This window comes from Ovis aries, chromosome 8, assembly GCF_016772045.2.
Source record: "Ovis aries strain OAR_USU_Benz2616 breed Rambouillet chromosome 8, ARS-UI_Ramb_v3.0, whole genome shotgun sequence".
NCBI classification, from domain to species: domain Eukaryota; kingdom Metazoa; phylum Chordata; class Mammalia; order Artiodactyla; family Bovidae; genus Ovis; species Ovis aries.
The window spans coordinates 13,288,930-13,309,596 of NC_056061.1; the positions used below are offsets into that span (position 1 = coordinate 13,288,930).

General features: G+C 43.2%; 1 protein-coding gene across 5 annotated transcripts in view; it reads right to left on the minus strand.

The window, feature by feature from the left end:
• TPD52L1 (TPD52 like 1) overlaps positions 1 to 20,667 on the minus strand; it is a 94,412-nt gene that overhangs the window by 66,908 nt on the left and 6,837 nt on the right. Inside the window, exon 1 of one of the 5 annotated variants that reach the window (XM_027972332.3) lies at positions 7,389 to 7,545. The exons of the other annotated variants lie outside the window; for them this stretch is intronic. The gene's annotated coding sequence lies outside the window, so the exon portion shown is untranslated. Of the gene's footprint in view, positions 1 to 7,388; positions 7,546 to 20,667 lie in introns of those variants that run through there. 5 annotated transcript variants of the gene reach the window in all.

A 20,667-nucleotide genomic window follows, 5' to 3' on the forward strand; every position in this document is an offset into this window, starting at 1 on the left:
GTAGGAGTAAGCCAGGATAAGTGAGGCCCTTTTAGCTATGCTTAGAACACAGCTGCAGGAGGAAGAATCAACACTTACTACAGGAAAAAGATCCCCCAAGGATAAAAATGTGCCTTTCCACTCAGATACCAATTTGACAGAGTAGAGGCGCACTGTAGTCTCCACTGGAGTCATTAGTTTTCTCAGCTACGGTAACTTGTTCTGAAACCTACCCCTGCCCGATGGCTTTAGCGGAATGTACAATACGCTTGGAGAACTATGGGACATCTTACTCAACAGGCAATGCCATAAATCCTGGCCACCTTCTCAACAGAAACCTTCAAAACAAGATCTCTATTAATTATTCTTAAAGGTGAAATGCTCCCCTTACCCCTCCCTCCAAACCCCAGCTAAAACCTTTCATGTTTTAATGCCATAAAAAAACTTGGTAGATGAGGAGGCATAAACACAAAAGTGCATCCAGCAGTTTCTGGATTTAAGACAACATAAGGCTTTGTTTATTTGCTGCCAATGCATGTGTCTATATGTATGTACACATGTATAAATACATAACTACGCATACATTTGCAGTGGCAGCCCACTCCAGTGCTCTTGCCTGGAGAATCCCATGGACAGAGGAGCCTGGTGGGCTGCAGTCCACGGGGTCGTGAAGAGTCGGACACGACTGAGCGACTTCACTTTGACTTTTCACTTTCATGCATCGGAGAAGGAAATGGCAACCCACTCCAGTGTTCTTGCCTGGAGAATCCCAGGGACGGGGGAGCCTGGTGGGCTGCCGTCTATGGGGTCGCACAGAGTCGGACATGACTGAAGCGTCTTAGGAGTCTTTGGAGGATGCGCTTTTTGCCACTGTTTGACAAAAACAGCATCACAGTCATGTACTCTTCTGTCTCTTGCTATTCTTAGTTCACAGTTCATAATGACTATGCGTGCTAAATGGTACATCCAAAACCAACTGCTTTAAGGGACTGGTGAATAGCTCATGATAACCAAATACTGTATGTATTCAAACATTGCCCCTTTGATGGACACTTATTTACTTCACTTTTTTCTGGCTGGGAAGGTACCCACTATAACCAGTGCTGCAATGGATATCTTCGTGCAGTCACCATTACATAGGGTAGTTTGGGTTTCAAAAAATTTCAAGAGACGAATTTAAATTTTAATAGATGCTGCCCAGTTGTTTTCCAAAAAGACCGGAGCAGCTCGCATCTTGTTGATTATTTGTTTTGCATATTGTAGTGTGCATAATGTCATGTGTGTATGTTTTTTTTTTTTTTTAACATACTTCCCTTAAGACCCTCCAGTGGAGTCATACAAATGCCAACAGCTTCAACCTGTGTCACTTCAAGGCCCTTCACTAGGCACACTTCAACTATCTAAGCTTCTTCCCAATACTTATAATCTACACTTGATCTTAGCCAAAAGGCCGAGAAGCAATCCAGCACTTTTGTCCTGTCAATCCTAACTACAAAGCCGTGCTTCAAGCTCACTCTTCCAAGAAGTTCTCCTTTATAGCTGTGACCTGGGCTGGCCACCCTGAACCTTCTAGATGCTTCAGTTTTATATATACATGCTCAATGCTGCTTTTCATTCTTTTTTTTTCATTTTTGTTTATTGTATAAGGATTGGTTCTATTGGAAATTCCTCAAAGAATGGGAATTTGTTTCTTTGGCTGTCCTCAGAGTTTCATGAAGTACTCAAAATACCTTTCATTGCATTCTTAATCACCACCATATGTGTGTGTGTGTGTCTGTGTGTGTGTATGTTACAATGTGGTATATAAACACACACAGTAATTTGTGAGTACTGGGTGCACAAATTACTTAAAGTCTCAAAGTGAAAGTGAAAGTTGTTCAGTTGTGTCCGACTCTTTGCGACCCCATGGACTATACAGTCCATGGAATTCTCCAGGCCAGAATACAGGAATGGGTAGCTGTTTCCTTCCCCAGGGGATCGTCCCAGCCCAAGGATTGAACCCAGGTCTCCTGCATTGCAGGTAGATTCTTTACCAACTGAGCCACAAGGGAAGTCCAAGAATACTGGAGTGGGTAGCCTATCTCTTCTCCAGGGGGTCTTCCCAACCCAGGAATCAAACCAGGGTCTCCTGCATTGCAGGTGGATTCTTTACCAACTGAGCTATCAGGGAAGCCCTCTGTGATGAGTGGGACAGGGGGCTGGGAGGGAGGCACAAAAGGCAGGTGATATATGTGTAATTATGGCTGACTTGTGTTGCTGAAGGGCTTTCCTGGTGGCTCAGACAGTAAAGAATCTGCCTGCAATGCAGGAGACTGGGGTTCGATCCCTGGGTTGGGAAGATCCCCTGGAGAAGGGAATGGCAACCCACTCTAGTATTCTTGCCTGGAGAATCCCATGGACAGAGGAGCCTGGTGGGCTATACAGTCTATGGGGTTGAAAAGAGTTGGACGTGACTGAGCAAATAACACTCACTTTCTTTTATTTCACAGCAGAAACCAACACAACACTGTAAAGCAGTTTCCCTCCAATTAAAGAATACATTTTTTAAAAGAAAAAAATTAAAAAGACGCAGTACCCAGCGCCTGGAAAGTCATCATCCATCTAAATGGCAGGTTCCCTCCCTTTCTACCTTCAACCAGCTCTCAAAACCGCCCCCTCAGCAACCTCTCCTGACTGTCTATACAGAGGCAGCCACTGCTTTCACCTCACGTTCTAAAAATGCAACTCCTACACCACTTTGCTCACGACTTCAGCTCACGAACCCTGAAAAAGGCAGCTCGTGCCTCTGCGTGGTCAAAAACAATGCTGCGCTGTGCGCTTGTTCAGGTTTACACATGTTCCCTGCACCACCGTGTGCTTTGCACCTCGCCTCCGAGAAGGCACAGCTGCTGTTTAAACCGATCTGTGCAACATCCAGCCAAGTGACATACATTTACGGGTTCTGGCTTAATAAAATGCCCCTGGGCGTTTACTCGGCATCTATGCCTTTCTGCCATCCCAGGCTCTCTGTCATTATATGCTTAACTGATTTCTAGAAAGTACAGCTGCCAGGGAACATAGTCCTGCCTCCCTCAAGCCAGACACATCCTAGAGGTAGCTGGGCCCACAAGAACTAGCCTGAAGGGGTGATGTAGGGCAGAGCCACCAGGCGCACAGCACTCAAACTCCACTTTCCAAACAAAAGTCAACTGCCCCAGAATCTCCCTAATGCCCGAGAGACTCCTCAGACCCTGTACCATCCAACACCAACTCATTCCAGCTCTCCTTTGAAACCTGAGAAAAGAGAGAAATTGTCCAGAGACCTATGGCTCATACCATGCCAAGGGAAACAGATCTATCCTGAATGGCCACAATTATCTATGCTGACACATTTTAGTACCCCTTCTGGGTCATCACTGTAGCAGCAGAATCCAAACAGTGCATTGAAAAGCAGAGACATCACTCTGCCAACAAAGGTCTGTATAGTTAAGGCTGCAGTCTATCCAGTAGTCATGTATGGATGTGAGAGTCGGACCCTAAAGAAGGAGAGCACTGAAGAACTGATGCTTTTGAACACTTCTCAAGTGCTGGAGAAGACTCTTGAGAGTCCCTTGAACAGCAAGGAGATCAAACCAGTGCATCCTAAAAGAAATTAACACTGAATATTCATTGGAAGGACTGATGCTGAAGCTGAAACTCCAATACTTCGGCCACTTGATGCGAAGAGCTGACTCATTGAAAAGGACCCTGATGCTGGGAAAGACTGAAGGCAGGAGGAGAAGGGGGTGACAGAGGATGAGATGGTTGGATGGTATCATTGACTCAATGGACACGAGTTTGAGCAAACTCCGGGAGACGGTGCAGGACAGGAAGCCTGCTGTGCTGCAGTCCATGACTGAGCGGCTGAACAACAATACATTGCCCAGCATACAGAAGATGCTTATCATTTAATAAATGTTATCATAGAGTAACATATGCCTCTGTCTAGTTCTATCCTCAGTGCTAGTGGAAAACACCCAAATTCTATAGCTATTCTTAGTCTGATATTTAAATTCCATGATTCTGGTTAAATCTTGGTTTGATTTCGTCTCTCTCTTTTTTCTCTAGAAAATAGCATGTACATAGGCAGAATAGCTGGTCACCTTGACAGTATCACTGAACTCCCAGCAGCCTTAGTTCTTTTTGTACTATGGCCGATAATGTTTCCTGAGTCTTAGATCTGTTACGTAGTTCCCTGGGTTATTCCTAAATCCTCCTGGAGAGGTATCTTATATTACAACCTCTTCCTCTTCCCGAAGTTTGGTCTGGCATTGTTACTTATGCTAATCATTTAGATCATATAGTAACAGGTTTGCTACCTCATTGCTACAAATTGATTGGAAGTATGTAAATTAATAATTCATTAATAATATGACGTCGTGTTCACTGCCATCAGATTTTTCACCTTTCTGGATCTTAAAGAGAAAGGCAAACTGTAGACTTGAACCCAACTTCTAAGACTACTCTATGCCATTATTTCCCCCCTCTTCTGTTTCCAGCTTTGTAACCTGCACAAGAGCAATGCCAGCCTCCTTCACACCCCGTGAAAAGACTGTGAATACTCACAATTAGATGTACTGAATAGCATTCAGCAAGTATAAAGGGTTATGGTAATAGCAAGTCATTTGGCTGCCATTCTGTGGGCCACCAGAGCTGGGAGCTGGTATGATTCTATTCCTTTATTTAAAGGAACTTTGAGCAAGTAAATAGAAAACATTTTTGATACCTGAATGTATCATTAGAAAAACTGGGAAACTGTTTTCTATAGATGTGAAAGAATCCCACTCATGTTTTCAATTATAAGTTGAATTCTACAGAAAGGGGTAATTCACACTCTCCTTTATATCCTCTGATAAAGAAAAGCTGAATACACACACATAGATATGCTGAATTTATTTATTTATTTATTTATTTATTTTAAAATTATGTATTGAATTTAATTTGCAAATTCCAATTTGTTAGTACTTTCAGGAACCTCAAAGTTAAAGTGAAATTTTGCTCAGTTTAAAAAAGTTATAAACCATGCTTGGCACTAACTGTCCAGTTAACTATAGCAGGTGGTAGGTAACCCTGGGAAAAGGTTCAATTTCAAATCCTTGAAATCATAACAAATACAAGCCTGCCTTTCTTTTCCTTCTTTCCTTGTCTTCCACCTTCACTCCATAACAGAGTTGAATTGACTTACAACATCATATATGATGAGATAATAATTATACAAAAATAAAATAGGGCTTGTATAACAACTATGAGAAGACATAGGGAAACTGACATATCTGATGATTCCCAAAGACTCTGAGTGGAACAATTACTCATGTGATAGAGAGCTGACAGAAGAACAGCAATAACCAGAACTATGGATAAGAGATAATGAAATGGTAGCGTCAAGAGGGAATCGGAGTTCTGCCTCGTGATGGATCCAGGTGCATTCAGACTCGAGGTAGAAAGTGACTTTCCGTGTCGAAATGGCTTTCAAACTCTCTCTCTCTCTTAACCAGATTGCCTCGAAGATGCTACTCCCCAGGGCAACACAGCCCTCTTAAAAACTATTTTTGAAATTTTCTTAGAATGCTCAAACAACATTATCATGCTTGAGAGCAGAAAAGATTCACTTCAAGTAAGCTGCCTTCTCAGTATTTCCGTCCATAAAAAGATCACTGGCATTCAGAGTAAGTACACTGAAGGACTAGAAAAAAAAAGTTAGTACTACCAAGTGAAAAGAAAGAAATGAAAAATCATTCTGCTACATTGAAGCTATCTGTGGAAAAAAGTTCTGCCTTAAATATATACCAGACACAATGAAATTATCAGCATGGTAGAAGCAAAACAGTATACAACTCACATTACCCTAAAGCCTAAATAGAAAGGGGAAAAAATGATCTGCCTGTGAAATGTTTTAAGGAATTTATAAAATAAATATTCAACCACTAGTACTATGGAAATCAGTATTCCAATAGTGGTTCTTAGTTAGCAAAGGGCTTAGAGGCATGTGGGGATTATTATAATTCTATTCACGCTTGAGTATGACAAGGTTGCATATTGTCACCCTGCTTATTTAACTTATATGCAGAGTACATCATGTGAAATGCCAGACTGGATGAGTTACAAGCTGGAATCCAGACTGCGAGGAGAAATATCAATAACCTCAGACATGCAGATGATAGCACTGTAATGGCAGAAAGCAATGAGGGAGTAAACAGCCTCTTGATGAGGGTGAAAGAGGAGAGTGAAAAAGCCAGCTTAAAACTCAATATTAAAAAAAAAATAAGATCACGGCATCCAGTTCCATCATTTCATGGCAAACAGGAGGGGAAAAGGTGGAAGCAGTGACAGATTTCCTCTTCTTGGGCTCTAAAATCACTGCAGATGGTGACTTTGGTCATGAAATTAGAAGACAATTGCTTCTTGGAAGGAAAGCGATGACAAACCTAGACAGGGTACTAAAAAGCAAAGATATCACTTTGCCGACGGAGGTCCATAGAGTCAAGGCTATGGTCTTTCCAGTAGTCATATATAGATGTGAGAGTCGGACCATAAAGAAGGCAGAGCACCAAAGAATTGAAAGTGTTTGAACCGTGGTGCCAGAGAAGACTCTTTAGAGTCCCTTGGACAGCAAGGACATAAAACAGTCAACTCTGCAAGGAAATCAACCCTGAATACTCATTGGAAGGACTGATGCTAAAGCTGAAGCTCCAGTACTTTGGCCACCTGATGCGAAGAGCCGACTCACTGGAAAAGATCCTGATGCTGGGAAAGATTGAGGACAAAAGGAGAAGAGGGTGACAGAGGATGAGATGTATCCTCTGGATGGTATCACAGATTCAATGGACATGAACTTGGGCAAACTTCGGGAGATGGTAAGAGACAGGGAGGCCTGGTGTGGTGCAGTCCATGGGGTCACAAAGGGCTGGACCTGACTTGGAGACTGAACAACAACATTCACTCTCGAGGGAGTCCAGCCTCTGAGCAGTTGACTTTAACCAGGAGGCTGAGTGGGATGACCCTGTCTTTCTTTGAGCAACACTAACTGCTGTTGTTGTGCTAATTGCTCAATCTTGTTGGACTCTTTGTGACCCCATGGACTGCAGCCCACCACGCTGCTCTGTCCGTGGAATTCTCCAGGCAAGAATATTGGAATGGGGGTTGCCGTTTCCTTCTCCAGGGGATCTTCCCGACCCAGGGATCAAACCTGGTCTCCTGCATTACAGGCAAATTCTTTACCATCTGAGCCACCAGGGAAGCCCAAAAGGATGGTACAGTCACTGAGGAGGCTGGTAGGTGGCAGGTGGAGAGGAAGAAGCAAGGCTTGCCTGACCAGGAAGAGAACCCGGGCTGCGGCAGGGAGAGCCCTCAATCGTAATCACAGACCGCCAGGGAGCGTTCCCGGTACTTACAGCTTTTAGCAACCTGTCCTGAGGGCTTTCTTGGGTAATCCTCTGTGTTCCACAGCACACAGTGATAAACAGAGTAATGGAACAAAGCACAGTGTTTTTCTTCTTGAAGTTCTTTGTTGCCAGGAGAGCTAAAGTTGAACAGGAAAGTGACCGGGGAAGTTGTGTCCAAATGAAGGAGAGAACTATGAAGGATGCCAAGAATGCAGTCAGGTGTGTCTGTTAAGACTGAGTGACTCAAGGAATATGAAGGATTTCAGAGATACAGCAGAGGTCTTTACAGCTGGGTGGAAAGAATGTTCATAGTTCGTAAGAGGCAAAGAAATGCAAAATCCAATCAAGTGGGGGCTGCAGATTTCCCTCTAGAAGTCCCAGAATTGCAGACACAGCAGTTCAGGGTATTCACCAGGGTCCCCAGTGAGAATGCAGGCAATGTTCCAACCTAAAGCTCTTGTCCTTGAACAACTTCACACGTACTCAGAAAGCCAACTCTGTCTCCTGGAAAGTAAGCTCAATTAAGAGAGCAAAGTCTCTGTGCAGAGTATCAGCCCCACAAAGATGCAGATCATCTATGACCATCACTCCACCACCCCCTTCAACTGGTCACTGTTTTCTTTAACAATGACCAATACATCTAGTATAGTACATCTTTAATTAATTTATGTTGTTTACTATTTATGTGGGCTTCCCAGGTGGTGCAGCAGTAAAGAATCTACCTGTAATGCAGGAGACCTGGGTTCAATCCCTGGGTACAGAAGACGCCCTGGAGAAGAGAATGGCAACCCAAGCTAGAATTCTTGCCTAGAGAATTCCATGGACAGAGGAGCCTGGCGGGCTATAGTCCGGGAGGCAGCCCATGGTTACTATTTGCCTCTTCCCTCAAATGGGCTTCCCTTGTGGCTCAGCTGGTAAAGAATCCACTCTGGATTCGATCCCTGGGTTGGGAAGATCCCCTGGAGAAGGGAAAGGTTACCCACTCCAGTATTCTGGCCTAGAGAATTCCATGGACTAGTCCATGGGCTCACAAAGAGTTGGACACGACTGAGCGACTTTCACTTTCTTCCCTCAAATAGGGGGAAGAAATTTCCTGAGGGCAGAAATTTTCTTTTTGTTTGCTTATTTTTTTCTGGAGTTTAGAACAATGCCTTGACACATGTATATTTCAGGTAACTGCCGCATGAAGAAATGAGTAAGACCACAGAACTGGCAAACTTGTGGGAAGGCATCTGAATATTTGGAATTTCATATTACGGTTGAGAGAGTTTCATCTTTTGAGAAACTATCAGGTTTATAATTACAATTTTAAACATTTAATTAGGTCATTGATTTAAATGTGATTTTAAAGTAGAAATCTTACTAAATTTGTAAGTAACATTAGAACATTTAAGAGAATTTTAGATTTACTATATTTATATATTTAATTTCTAGATTTACAAGATTTAAGTAATTGGGCAGGATAGTCAACTGGAAAAACTGAAGTACTCAAACGTGAAATTGACTATATCAGCTACATGTATATATTGGTTAATATCAGACTATTTTAATATCATACTATTCAAAGTTCCTTTAACAGTAATTATTAGCATTTGCTCATTTTATAAATAGGATAAGATTTGCAAGCTGAATTTAAGAATGTAAATATTCTGAATCTGATTGCAATGAATAAAATGTTAACTGTTTAAAAAAAAAACAAACACTTCCAAATAGTCTTTTCAACAGGGCACAAGAACAAATCACAGCGTGATTCAGAAGGGAGAAGGCACACACACGACAGGATCACAGGGCCGCGAGGCAGGAAGAAAACCTATGTAAAAGAAACCAGCCTGAGCCAACGACCCACCCCCAGCCCAGATCTTGGAGTGTTTTCATCTGCAAAATGAGACTGTATGAGATTACTAATGAACTTCTCCCAGTTCTTGGTGATGGTGCTGTTCCTTAAGGACACAACAGATTCAAAGTGCCATGGAAGTTGGGAAAAGACAGGGATTAACTCCAGGGAGAAAATCAGAAGTTCATTAGCAGTTGGATGGGATCTGTCAAGTCAATATGAAAGGAACCAGGATTCCAGGTGGACAAAACCTGGGAATCTAGAAAGTGGGCTTGGGAAATGGAGACACAGAAAAATGTCCAATGGTGAGCATGCCATCTAGCACAGTCGAGAGAACCCTTCACTGGTGTGTGGATAAACACAGCTCACAGCTCAAAAAGCTAATGTGTTAGCAGCAGCATTTACTGTATTTGCTAGGAAGTCAGAGACATTTTAACAGCACAATAGTAGTATTTGAGACATTTTAACAGCACAATAGTAGTATTTACATACGGCCTCAACAAATATTTGATTATCAAAATGATTACATCTATTTGTATTAAGATTAGATTTTACAAAAAAAAAAAAATGCTTTTACGTTACACAGTCATTCCTTGGGAGCTTATTTTAAATTTACTTCATAGTGTACAACTTTATTAGTATAAAGGCTAACCCTGAGTCAAATATTCATTTTACAGAATACATCTTGAGTTTTATGAAACTGAAAGAATACCCACCTATAAGAGATGCCCTCAGAAATCAGAATTTGCCCTAAATTTTCAACAAAGCTAAAAATACTCTCCAATGAAAGGTCAGTGAAATTGGGAGGAAAATGGATGCATAGACATCAATATTTCAAAGCTTCACAGGCCATCAGCAGAGACCTGAGGGAGGTGGCTCATTCAGGGAAGGAAATAAGTGCTTTTCAAGTTTAATTCAGTAACTTCTTGCAACAAGCAGAAGAGTGGATGTAAGAATAAGGACATACCTTCTCGTAAATCTCTACAAAAGAGCAAGCAGATCAGGCCACCTGCACATTACAGGAGAAAATGCTACCAAATTCCGGTAGCTTTTATTTCTATGAATGAGACTTTCATTTGTCCAGGTAAAACAGCATGATGAAGTATTGCTGATGCAGGGTTTCCCACGGCACTGAAAATCAGCTGCTCGAATAAAGCATCCTCAAGAGAGTGGGTTACAGTCTCTCTTTCTGGTCCCTCCTTTGCCTTCTTGGACTCTGCACCAGGACAGCCAGGAAAACCTGGGAACCCAGGGCACACGGTTCATCTGCACAGCTCATCCTGAAGTCTATTACGTATCTGTTCAATAGCGGCTTAATGGAGACCGGGAGAAACCTAGTATCTATTTCGTTGCTTGTCAAATATATATCAGGTGTCCAGTGACCTCTTTTCTTTTGAGCTGTCTTACCAACAAAACTCCATTTTAAAAAAGAAATTCTTCATTGAATCAAGATATCACGGGGAAAACTAGGAGGTGATTGACCTCATTTCCCGGGAAAGCGCCATTAGAAGCACCTCTTGTCCTAAGTTTCTCTCATCAGCCTCCAGGCATCTCTTCTTGTGTCCCGCTGTATTTCCTTTTCTCTCTCCAAGGCTCACTCTTTGGGGGTCCTTCCTTCCCTCCTTCCTGTATTTCCCCCTCCCCCTCTCCAGAGTCCTCTCACTCTCCTTTCCTTAAGAGGGGCAACTTAGTTCTTCCCCAGCTTTTATTTTTATATCGCCATCCCTCAGCTCCTAAGCTTAAAGTCATCTTTGGTACTTCAGTGTTGCAGGTAATCATGACAGAGAAAGAACACTGAGAATTCTTACCATCACTCTTACTGCATGTGTGTGTGCTAAGCTTCTTCCGTCATGTCCGACTCTGTGCAACCCTAGGGACTGCAGCCCACCAGGCTCCTCTGTCCATGGGATTCTCTAGGCAAGAATGCTAAGAGCGGGTTGCCATGCCCTCCTCCAGGGGATCTTTCTGACTTAGGGATTGAACCCGTGTCTCCTACATCTCCTGCATTTCAGGCAGATTCTTGACTGCTGAGCCACCGGGGAAGCCCATCGCTCTTACTAGCGCTTCTTTAGTTTAGAAAGATTTGATGAGAAGTTACAATAAAAATTTTTTTTAAAAAAATTAGCCATTTCTTATAAAAATTGACATGGTCATCCCCTGTTACACCCTGCTGGGGTTAGATAAGATGTTATCCACTCAGTACTATTCACTCCTTCATTTTTGTTTCCTCCACAAGTATTTTCAGAGTGTTTTCCATGGACTAGTCATTGTTCCAGACACTGGGGATATGAAAATAAAGAAGACAAAGTTCCCTGCCCTCAAGGAGTTTAAATAATAGTTGAGAGAAAACGAAGGCAAATAGTTATGCATAATATAAAATGGATAGTGCTATGAAGAAAAAGAAGGCAGAATAAAGGAAATAGATTGGGATGGGTGTGTGTATATAGATATGTATATATATATATATATATATATATATACCTAAAATATATATGCATCTAAGACTCCTTGGAGGAGGCAAGGCAACCCACTCCAGTATTCCTGCCTGGAGAATCCCATGGACAGAGGAGCCTGAAGGGCTATGGCCCATAGGGTCACAAGGAGTCGGACATGACTGAAGTGACTTCGCACAGCACATACATATATATATACACATATATATGTAGTTTTCATTTGTGCCTTATGTTTTGAAACCTCTGAAATAGCAAGAGCAGAAACCTACATTTGTCATTAGGTGCTTTTCAGAATACTTGGAAATCGCAAGTGTGCTGCTAAGCAACAGACACCAGGATGTTCAAAGGCCTGCCACCCGAACACACACCTTGCTCCATGGGCTCCGCACTGCTTCAGCAAGGCTGCACTGTAATAATCAACATCCAAACCACAAAAGGCCAGAAATAAGATCTGCCATCTGAAAAGATAAGCACTGCCAGCACTCCCCCGCCTCCGATGATCTATGAAATTATCATGAGAGAAGCAGCGGAAATGGAAGCAAAGAATTTAACTCATTCATCCTCAGAAGGGCTTCCCAAGCAGCGCTCGTGGTAAAGAATCCACCTGCCAACGCAGGAGACACAAGAGACGCTGCTTTAATCCCTGGGTCAGGAAGATCCCCTGGAGTAGGAAACAGAAACCCACTCCAGTATTCTTGTCTGGGAAATGGACAGAGGAGCCTGGTGGGTCCCTGGGGTCACAAAGAGTCAGACACGACTGAGCAACTGAGCACTCACATCCTCAAAATGTGTCCAAATGACGAACACGACTTTGTATGTCTGCCTATCTCTAAGTTTTGATCCAAGAAGGACCAAAGGAGCAATCATTTAAAATACCCTCTTGTTAGCAAAATTGCAGTGTGTTTTACTAGGTAAAATTTACACTCCAGAAAAGAACTCTGCATGCAGGCCAGATGTCCAAATTCCAGCAACTTATATATTTATTTCTATCTTCAACCTACTCATCTTTCCTTAGCTCCAGAGAGCTATTTTTAATCACATGGTAGGTGGTGTACAAAATCCAAAGAATTTTCTGATAAAAGAATGCATTAAAGATAGTAGCTTGACACCTAACTGCTATGACAAAAATAGGGCGGTAAGCTCATAAGAAAGGACTTTGGTTTAATAAATAAATCTCACATTTCCTTTTCATTACTGGAATAGTACCCAAGCACTGTCCTAAGTGCCTCATGGGCATTGTCTCAGTCATCACCAAACCCCCCACTCTCACCATTTTTCAGATGAGAAAGCTGAGACTTCAGTTAAACGTCACACATCCAAAAAGTAACTGAACTCAATTCAGTTCATGAATTCAATTCTATGAGACAACATCTGTGTTCCCACCACTAGGCTGGAGTCCCTTTATATGCCAGAACCTCTTTCTTTTTTTTCTTCTATTTCTTCCTCCTGACTTCTCCCCACATGATACACTCATATCCTCAGCCTAGAGAAACAGCTTATGTGGGTGTACAGTCATTCTCTAAATGCAAAGGACCAGCATCCAGACTTAAATTTTAGGAATTACGTTAGGAAAAGAAAATGTCTAATTTGGCTGCAAACTTCGGAGAAGGCAATGGCAACCCACTCCAGTACTCTTGCCTGGAAAATCCCATGGATGGAGGAGCCTGGTAGGCTGCAGTCCATGGGGTCGCTAGGAGTTGGACATAACTGAGCGACTTCACTTTCACTTTTCACTTTCATGCATTGGAGAAGGAAATGACAACCCACTCCAGTATTCTTGCCTGGAGAATCCCAGGGACGGGGGAAGCCTGGTGAGCTGCTGTCTATGGGGTTGCACAGAGTCAGACACGACTGAAGCGACTTAGCAGCAGCAGCTTTCCACATAGAAATGGAAACAAGCATAGTTCCATTATTGCTGCTTTATAGTTTTGTATATATATATATATATATATAGGAACAGCAGCATTATAAACACACACACACACACACACACACACGCATACATGCTAAGTCGCTTCAAACATGCCCAACTCTTTACAATCCTGTGGACTGCAGCCTGCCAGGCTCCTCTATCCATGGGATTCTCCAGGCAAAAATACTGGAGTGGGTTGCCATGCCCTCCTCCAGGGGTTTTCGTGAACCAGGGACCAAACCTGAGTTTCTTATGTCTCCTGCATTGACAGCTGGGTTCTTTACTGCTAGCACCACCTGGGACATCTGGTACATACATGTATACATACTTTTATATTTAAAAAGCAACATGTGATAAAGAATTTTAATGAGACTTTCAGGAACAAGCTAGTCAGGAGCTCAAAGGACATTTGACCCAACCTCTCGAGCAAGAGGTGAGCAAACAGACCTGAAATCCAGGCGGAGGGATCACACAGGGGTATGCAAACAAGAAATTATTCCTCACTGGGGTCACCCTGGGGTCTGTCCACCATGAGAACAAGTAGGGGCTCCCATACACGTGCATGCAGAAACCCAGCCCGGTGAGTTTATATCGGAAGTTTCAAGCAGAGTGTGCATCAGAATCATTGGAAGGGCACTGGAGACAGAGATGGCTCGTCTCCAAAGGCTCTGTTTCAGTCGGTCTAGAAATAGGGCTCGCGTGCATGCATGCTAAGCAGCTTCAGTCGTGTCCAGCTCTGTGTGACCCCATGGACTGTAGCCCGCCAGGCTCCTCTGTCCATGGGATTCTCCAGGCAAGAATACTGGAGTGGATTGCTATGCCCTCCTCCAGGGGACCTTCCCAACCCAGGGACTGAACTCTCATCTCATGTCTCCTACACTGGCAGGCGGGTTCTTTACCACTAGCACCACCTGGGAAGCCCAGAGTGGGGCTTTAAGGATATGCATTTCTAACAAGTTCCCAGGTGAAGCTAATGAGGCTGGTCAAGGGATCACACTTTGACAAGCAGTACATTGCCCGTACACCACTGCCACCTCTAAGAGCAGTCAGCTCTGTCATAGCTCAGGATGAAGACTGTTCACGCTGGCAACATGGTCCACCCGCGAAGGGACACGTGAGCCTGGCAGCCCACTGAGGGCTGTTTATGCAGAGCGTTCTGGAGTCCTGGGGACCCCGAGGACAGCCTAGGAGAAGAGACACAGGTTCTAGGTGGGCTTACAGACTGCTCACTCTGGACAAGGCGCAGCTAGAGGAAGCCTAAAACAGGGCCGTCTGAAGTTAATGGCTCAGGACGGGTGTCAAGAATTGTGAAGGGTTGGATTTCGCCCCACTTGGCGAACAAACAAATTAGCCTGCCAGCTTCGGAGATGCTGGCAGAAAACACCCGACTCCTGGGTCACAGAACAGAGAGAATTTATTACTCACAGTGATAGCAGTAGCCATGGTAACATCATTGCACCGGTTCCCTGAGCCCTAATTCTGGCAGGGTGACACGCTGAGGGCCAGGTGTTGTCTGATTACACAGTGGGATGAGTTTCTGAGAGCAACACCGAGATTAGGATGCTCTGATTTTAAACAGATCTGCAGACATCGGGTCTTGCTGGAGTCCTGATCTTTATTATCTCGGACGATAAACCTACCTACCCCTAAGGGAGGCGGTCTCTGTCTTCCAAGGTGGCCTGCTATGCAAAACCTCCCTGCAAAGACAGTCCAGGGGGAATCAGCTGTGAATGCCTTTGCTCCCAAGACCAGCCGTGCGGAAACTCGAGAGACTGATGGAGAACTGTCTCCTCGCAACAGGGCCCGGCTGCCAGGACGAAGGGTGACCCCGACTGGAAACGAGGATGAGGACACGAGCCAGGGAGGCAGCCGAGGGAGAGTTTCTGAGGCAGGAGACTCAGTGAGTGGAAAGGCTGTGAGGAGGCAGCCGGGGGAACTCAGAGGGCGTCCGTTAGGAGATGAGGGCAGGGAGGAAACGAGGAAGAAGGGGGACCGATCATGGCGCAGCCTCGTGGCCACAGCAAGGACCCCGCCCTTTATCCTGAGCGAAAGGAGAGCTGACTGCCGAGTCCTGAAGGGACGAGTGGCATGGTGCCACATGTTTTGAGAGGGTCACTCTCCGCACCATGTGGAGGAACAACCTGAAGACAGGCCAGGGCCAAAGCAGGGAGACCAGTTAGGAAACTCCAGCAGAGAGTCAGTGAGAGATGATGGTGGCCCAGACCATCGTCTGGGAGGTGCAGAGAGGGTGCAAGTCGTTTGACTCTAGGCATATTTTGAAAGGGGGATTCTCTGGTAGCTCAGATGGTAAAGAATCTGCCTGCAATACAGGAGACCTGGGTTCGATCCCTAGGTTGGGAAGACCCCCCCTCCACCCCAGAAGAGGAAATGGCAACCCACTCCAGTATTTTTGCCTGGGAAATCCCATGGACAGAGAAGCCTGGCAGGCTACAGTGCATGGGGTCACAAAGAGTTGGCAATGACTGAGCAACTAACACACACATTTTCATATTTTTGAAAGTAGAGCTAGCATGACAGACTGGAAATGGGCTATGATGGGGCCTTTCCAACGATAGGTTTGGGGCTACTGTGGTTGAAATGGTGTTGTTAGCTGAGATGCGGATAACTTTGGGAGATACTGGGATTCTAGGGTTATTTCCAGGAAAGAAGATCAGAAATTCAATGTCAGACACATTAAGTTCAAGATGCTTATTAGGCATTCATGTAGAGACAGCAAGTGAACAGGCTGAAGGTGAGGGGCCAGGTCCAGGCTGGGAAAACACATGCGGGAGTTGTTAGTTTTCAGATGGTTAGTTTTAAAAGTGTGAGAAGCTCACCAAGAGAATGAGTGCAGACAGAAAGAAAGGCGACTGAGGCAGGGCTTATGAAGGAGTTGGGGGAAAGCACTTAGCATCCTGGAAACCAAGAGAACGAAGAGCTCCAGGGAGGAGGGACTGAGCGACTGTGCCAAGTGAGGCCAGTAGGTCATCAAGATAGTGTGGTACTGGCACAAAAACAGAAATACAGGCCAATGGAACAAGAGAGAAAGCCCAGAGATGCACCCGCGCACCTATGGGCACCTCATCTTTGACGAAAGAGGCAAGAATAGACTGTGAGGAAAAGACAGTCTCTTTAATAAGTAGTGCTGGGAAAACTGGACAGCTATGTGTGAAAGAATGAAATTAGAACACTCCCTAACACCATACACAAAGATAAACTCAAAGTGGATTAAAGACCTAAATATAAGACCAGAAACTATAAAACTCGTACAGGGAAAACATAGACAAAAAACTCTTTTACATAAATCATAGCAAGATCCTCTATGACCCACCTCCTACAGTAATGGAAATAAATGAAAAAAATAAACAAATGAGACCTAATTAAACTTAAAAGCTTTTGCACAGCAAAGGAAACCATAAACAAGGTGAAAAGACAACCCTCACAATGGGAGAAGGTAACTGCAAATGAAGCGACTGACAAAGGATTCCTCTCCAAAATAAAGCATTTCATGCAGCTCAATATCAGAAAAACAAACAAGAAAATCTAACAATGGGAGGAAGACCTAAAGAGACGATTCTCCAAAGAAGACATACAGACGGCTAATAAACACCTGAAAAAAATACTCAACATTGCTTATTATAAGATAAATGAAAATCAAAACTACAATGAGATATATATCATCTCACAACAGTCAGAATAGCCATGATAAAAAAAAAATCTACAAACAATAAATGCTGGAGAGATGTGGAGAAAAGGGAGCCCTCCTGCACTGTTGGTGAGAATGTAAATTCATACACCCATTATGGAGAATAGTATGGAGATTTCTTTAAAAAATATATTAGGAATAAAACTACCATATGACCCAGAAATCCCACTACTGGACAAAAACCTGGGAAAACCACAATTCTAAAAGACACCTCAAGGTTCACTGCAGCATTATTTACAATAAGCAGGAGATAGAATAACCTAGATGCCCATTGACAGATGAATGGATAAAAAAGTTATGGAACATATATACAATGGAATATTACTCGGCCATAAAAAGGAACAAATCTGAGTCAGTTCCAGTGAGGTGGATGAATCTAGAGCCTGTGATACAAAATGAAGTAAATCAGAAAACCAAATATCATATATTAATGCATATATATGGAATCTAGGACAATGATCCTGATGAACCTATCTGACGAGAGCAGTAGAGACGCAGACACAGAGAACAGATTAACGGACACAGCGGGGGAAGGAGAGGGTGGAATGAATTGAGAGAGTAGCCTTGAAATATATCCATTACCATATGTAAAAGAGGTAGCCAGTGGAAATTTGCTGTATGATGCAGGGAGCTCAATCCTGTGCTCTGTGAGAACCTAGAGGGATGGGATGGGGTGGGATGGGGTGGGAGGGAGATTCATATGTAGGTTCAGAGAGAGGGCACATATGTATCTGTGGCTGATTCCTGTTGATGTATGGCAGAAACCAACACAACACTGGAAAGCAATTATCCTCCAATTAAAAATAAATTTAAAAATTTTAAACTAAATAAAAGAATTAAAAAAATGTTAGTGCTAATACCACTATTATTTGCCCAATTCTCTTAATGAAGGAGGTCAGCAACCCCATAACATACATAATCAAAGAATTTGAGTTGAGTGGGATGGGAGAGGGGGAGGCAGGCTCACGAAGGAGGGGATATGTACATGATTATGACTTATCTGCATAGTCGTATGGCAGAAGCCAGCACAACATTGTAAAGCGATTATCCTCCAATTCAAAAATAAAATATCTTTTAAAATGTAAACAAAGAATGTAAGTCATTAGGGGGGCAGGTAATATTGTGATTCCAATTCTTTTCAAATGTATGTATGAATCATTGTTTAGATGTGTGTTTTCCCTGTTTTTTACGTACTCAACCCACTTTTTTTTTTTCCAATACAAGATTTGCTTTTCGAATGTATTAGATTTTCTGTTTGTAAATACAAGGGCCTTTTTCTCTCAGATGTCAAAATCGTTTCTGGAAAGGAGAGGCCAAGGTCTCCGCTCAGCCCTTTTCCTGCATGGAAGAGAATCCGTAAGGCACATGCATTGAGCACTGCCATGGAATAACCGGCTGCCTTCTGGCTGGTGGATCAGTTCAGATCAGTTCAGTTCAGTTCAGTTCAGTTGCTCAGTCGTGTCCGACTCTTTGCGACCCCATGAATCGCAGCACGCTAGGCCTCCCTGTCCATCACCAACTCCTGGAGTTCACTCAGGCTCACGTCCATCGAGTCAGTGATGCCATCCAGCCATCTCATCCTCTGTCGTCCCTTTCTCCTCCTGCCCCCAACCCCTCCCAGCATCAGGGTCTTTTCCAGTGAGTCAACTCTTCGCATGAGGTGGCCAAAGTATTGGAGTTTCAGTCTCAGCATCAGTCCTTCCAATGAACACCCAGGACTGGTCTCCTTTAGGATGGACTGGTTGGATCTCCATGCAGTCCAAGGGACTCGCAAGGGTCTTCTCCAACACCACAGTTCAAAAGCATCAATTCTTCAGCACTCTCCCCTCCCAAAATAGCAAGATCATATTTCAAAAAAGTTCTGCATGTATGTTCTTACCTCTATACATTCTCTTAATGGTCACAGGGACAAATGCGAGTCCTAATCCTCAGAATAAGCTTCCTTCTTTCAGGTACAGAGTCACTGAGGGTGGGCTCTGGGAATCTGACGGAACATCTCATATAAACAATTGGAACCAGGTCCGGCACACAGTAAGTCCACAATAAACAGACATTTTCCTTGTCAGTAATGTCCTTCATGGAATGTGTAAATTAGGAGAAATGGGTGAGTGCTTATAAGAACCTTTCCATCATTTGAAATAAACTTTGCAGAAAGCAAGAAGATGGATCCTGGGGGTATCAAAAGAGGAATAGTGAGGATCAAAGACTTCAATTTCCTCCTGACTTGTCTCGACTCTTAAGTAACGGAACCATCTTTCCATGATGTCTTCATGTAGAAATGAATCCTACATGAATTCTGAAATCCCAAATGTTGGCAATATTTATAGACTATTTACTATTCTCATTATCACTACTCTCAGCTCGTTCACATACAGGGGGCGGAAATCAGGGGAAAACAAACAAAAAATATCCAACAGCCAGAGACTCTGAAAGAGAGAAATCTGAGGAGACCCCTCTCATTGTCCCCATAGTTATCCTTTTCTTCTGAATGAATCAGTTCTGTTTCCAGGATCCTTGACAAGCTGCTCTTGCTACTGATTGACAAAAGAAGTGTCTAATTATAAGAAAATTGCATTTTGCAGTTTCCAAGGGCTTGGTGGATTCTGCGTTTTAGATATACGTCAGAGAAAATATAATTTGTGTAAGCTGCAAATAACGAGATATAAGTCTGGAGATGAGATATAACATATAGACACCATTTTTTGGTATGTGGTATATCATTTGGCTATAGCACAAGTAGCCAAGCATCAGATTTTTCTCTTCTGAGGAAGAAGTAATAGGTTGGTGATAAAGGGGTATTCTTGGAGATTTGTGGTTTTATTCTGGGACTTTCACATGCTCTGCCTCAAAATGCAACATTTATAAACGACTCACACTGTGAGAAACTATTTAAAATTCATCTTTCTTTGAGGACCCAAAGCTTTCTTTTAGCCAACTCAAATTCATTAAAATGTTCTACTGCCTTCCCTGGTGCATTAATAATGATTCTTAATTTAATGCATAGATTTTAAATAAATTACACTTCATTTCATAAACATTCAATGACAAGTAGAATGACAAGCTTGAAAATCCACAGTTTAGGGTCATCCTTCATGTGTTCTTAACTGCATCCTGAGTCAGTTTAGGAAGCGGCTTCAAAGTGTTGCTGGGGACATTCCAGAACTGCAGCAATGACGAACATTCACGTACATGGAAAGCAAGCCAGGCTGGTAACTGGGGCTGCCACCCTCTTTTCTCCAATTCCCAGTTTTTAAGTATAGATGATTTACATATTTTAAAGGATAGTTGCTAAAGTACTTATTTATTATTTACGTAGTTCCCGAGGCTTCGCTGGTGGCTCAGAGGATAAAGAATCTGCTTATAATGTAGTAGACATGAGTTCG